Below are 3460 nucleotides of genomic sequence, written 5' to 3'. Positions count from 1 at the left end.
AGGATTTTCAAGGGAAAGAACAAATGTAGCAAATTTTGTGAAAATGTCTGTAGAATCTGGGGCATGGAGGTTGCCCTTAGTAGCCTGGTACCTGGCACTGGAGTGGTGAGAGCAGGTGATTGGGGATGTGGGTTCTGGATTGTTGGGTTTGCATTTAAAAAGCACACTTAAGGGGCACCTGGTTGGCTCAGTCAGTTTAGCATCCAACTTCAGCTCAGGTCATGACTTAGTGCCTCATGGGTTCGAGCCCTGCTTTGGGCTCTGTGCTCACAGCTCAGAGCCTGGAGACTGCTTCTGATTCTGTGTCTCCCTCTCTCTCTTTTCCTCCCCCATTCACTCTCTGTCTCTCTCTCTCTGTCAAAAATAGATGTCAAAAAAATTAAAAATTGAAAACCACACTTAAATACAGAGAACAAACTGAGGATTGCTAGGGAGGTGCCTGGTGGAGGGATGGGCTAAAAGGGTGATGCACTTTAAGGAGGGCACTTGTTGGGATGAGCACTGGGTGTCATACATAAGTGATGAATCACTAAATTATACTCCTGAAACCATTATTACACTATGTGTCAGCTAACCTGGATTTAAATAAAATTGAAAAAAATACAAAAAATAAATAAAAAATAAAAAACACACTTGTAGTCAGGTTGTATACTTCCCTAGAAATTGGGCAGCTCCTTTAGTGTTGGCAAGTCTCCAAATGTCAAAGCCTCAGAATACAGAAAATAAAAGACATAGCTCAGACAACTTCCTACGCATAAGTTTTCATCTTAGATTCTGTCTCTCTGGGAACCATACCTAAGGCGCCTTCCATTTTGCTACCCACAGTGCATAGTGTGTAGGCTCTTCCTCCTCCAGATGTTTAATTATTGACTTTTCAAAAGAGAAAAAAGCCCTAATTCATGGCATTAGCTCGTTTGCGTGGTGTAATGATCCAGTCATGGCTGATTTCAAGCCAGAAAACTCATGTCACTGGGAGCTGGGAGAGACGCATAGGGTGGGAGCTGACTCCAGCATACCACTGGCTTCTCCTCAGGGGTGATGAAGACATTTTCATGAAGCATTTTCACCAGCTCAAGTGTAACTAAATGCTACGTAAGTTGGACTTCATGAGTTTCCCCACTAATTCCTTACCCCACATTTCCCACGTATTGTAGGTTTGCAAACTGATTTTCTCCAGGTGTTGTCCTGGCATAATTTTCAAACTAATAACACAAACAACTTTGTTAAGGCCGTATTTTATTTAATGCTTAATGAAAAAAAAAAAGGCAGTGTCTTTTATTTTCAGATACTTTTTAAAAAGTCTGTGCTCAAAAATCACGAAGAGTTAGAAAGAATCTGAAATCATTAAGGCTTTAAATATACCTTACACAATCTTGTTTACATAAAAATACAAGTTAAATATAAACATTAAAAACTGGTAATTTTATTAAATCGGTTTCATGTGATCTCCAGTTATATATAAAAGTTTCTTAGTTCTGTTATTTGTGAGAAGATCAGTACCAGATTGAATTACTATCTATTGGCATAAGGCCCTAAAAAGCTTACCTCACCATTAATCTTTTACCTGATTAAGTGCATTTCCTAATTAGAGATTACCTAAACATTGGAAAAAAATGAAAAGAACAGTATTTTCGTAAATCAACAAGTAATAGGGCTGTAATGTATCACAGAACATGAAGATATACATCTGTGAAAATAACATTATATGTTATATACACACACATGTCTGCATGTATGCCCCGCCCCAACATGCTCACATACTCAGTCATAAAACAAAGCTTAATGTGATGCGCTTTTCCAGTTCATTCTTCAGTTTTGCATTTTTTCTTCATTAATTATGAACAGCTTCATGTCATGTCATCCTCCCACTCTTGAAGACAGTAAGAAGAAGATCACGATGGAGTTCTTCAAGGTGTCCTTTTCTCAAGTGTAACAAAATTCTCTGCTGTTTCCTATGTAAACATAATCCTCCCTTTCGGGGCCTTTTGTTGGGATCAGCAAATGGATTCCTGAAGACAATAATCCCAAGGCCATGGGGTACAAGAAGGAAAAATTCAAGAGATACCTTATAAGCCTCTGGAGCAGAGCGCCACCAGAACCAAAGGAAATATTTTTAACACTCCTTTTTTGTTGTTGTTTTGTTTTGTTTTCGGTTTATACCTTTCACAGTTTCACCTGAGGTATTTGTATACCGTTTCCTTGACTAACTCTAAAATAGCATGGCAGCAACTTGTAGCCCTTTGAATTCTCAGTAATAGGGAATTTCTTACCTAAAATATCTAAAATCTTTAGTGTTAAGAGGATTTCAAGAATCAGGTCTAATTATTAGTGGTGCCTTTGTACAGTTTGCTACTATTAAAAGTCTTAGATCTTCATCCCCTATTTTTTCGCACACATTATAAATGCTATAGCTATTCCTGACTACAGATACAAGCAGTAATGAAAGCTGTGTTACTTGATGTTCAAAAGCATCTCTTTTGCAGTCTTTACCTCAGGCTCTTGTGATACCGTATTGTGCCAATGGAACAGAATAGCCTGGAACAGGATCTTTTGTTCTGTATTTTTAATTAGAGCAATTCCTGCTACTGTATCTGTTCCTTTGAAGTTAACCGAGTGAGCAGACGCTCCTATGCCAGTGGTGTCTTGGAAGGACACTCCTCTGTAGCCAAAACCACGTAACTTATGTATCATCTAGATTATCAGAAGTTGCTAAGAAATATTTGGCCAATATTTTCTTCTGCTCTCTAGAATTTTTGTAGCCACTATGATTAGATACCAGGACTGAACAAGAATAGTCTCAATTCACTTTGTAAGTCATTAACATTCAATCTGTGTTTTCTACTGCAAAGAAACGGTTTTCTCTGGCAATGACAGAGCCCTCAGGAACAGCATTTACTTCTTTTGGAGGATGTCCATCATATTTCTCAAGAATGTAGTTCTATCAATTTTCATTAAAGACACCATCTTCAAAAGTTCATTAATCTTTTATTCTGCAATGTTTCTTCTGCTGTTCATCCGACCTAGTGATTATTTTTATCTCAGACATTGTCATTTTCACCTCTGTAAGTATGATTGGGGTCTCTTTTATATCTCCCATGCCTCTGCTTAACAAGATCAGTCTTCTGACTTGTTGAGTACATGGAGCAGATGGAGTGCTGTTAGCGTTTTATTTCTTAACCTGGGTGGTGGATACATGGCGTGTGCTTTACATTACATTGGCACATTATATCATATTGGTAAGTTTTACCTTTCTGTTTTGGGCACTTTTCTGCATGGGTATTGTATTCCAAAGTGAAACATTAGGTGATTCAAGAAATCATATTAGCTCCACATTCAAAACATCCCCAATTCAACGACCTCTCAGCATTTCCACCATTCCTATCCTGAGCCGCTGCTCCATCATTCTTTAACTTGTTGATAGTAAACACCACCCCATTGGACTTCCATCTTCAGTCCTTGC

General features: G+C 38.3%; 1 pseudogene; it reads right to left on the bottom strand.

Moving 5' to 3' along the window:
• Nucleotides 1-1852: 1852 nt before the first annotated feature.
• LOC131518361 (nicotinamide phosphoribosyltransferase-like) lies at nt 1853-2971 on the bottom strand (annotated as a pseudogene).
• Nucleotides 2972-3460: the final 489 nt, after the last annotated feature.

This window comes from Neofelis nebulosa, chromosome 1 (assembly GCF_028018385.1).
Source record: "Neofelis nebulosa isolate mNeoNeb1 chromosome 1, mNeoNeb1.pri, whole genome shotgun sequence".
In the NCBI taxonomy this organism is placed as follows: domain Eukaryota; kingdom Metazoa; phylum Chordata; class Mammalia; order Carnivora; family Felidae; genus Neofelis; species Neofelis nebulosa.
This window is presented reverse-complemented; position numbering and strand designations above follow the sequence as displayed.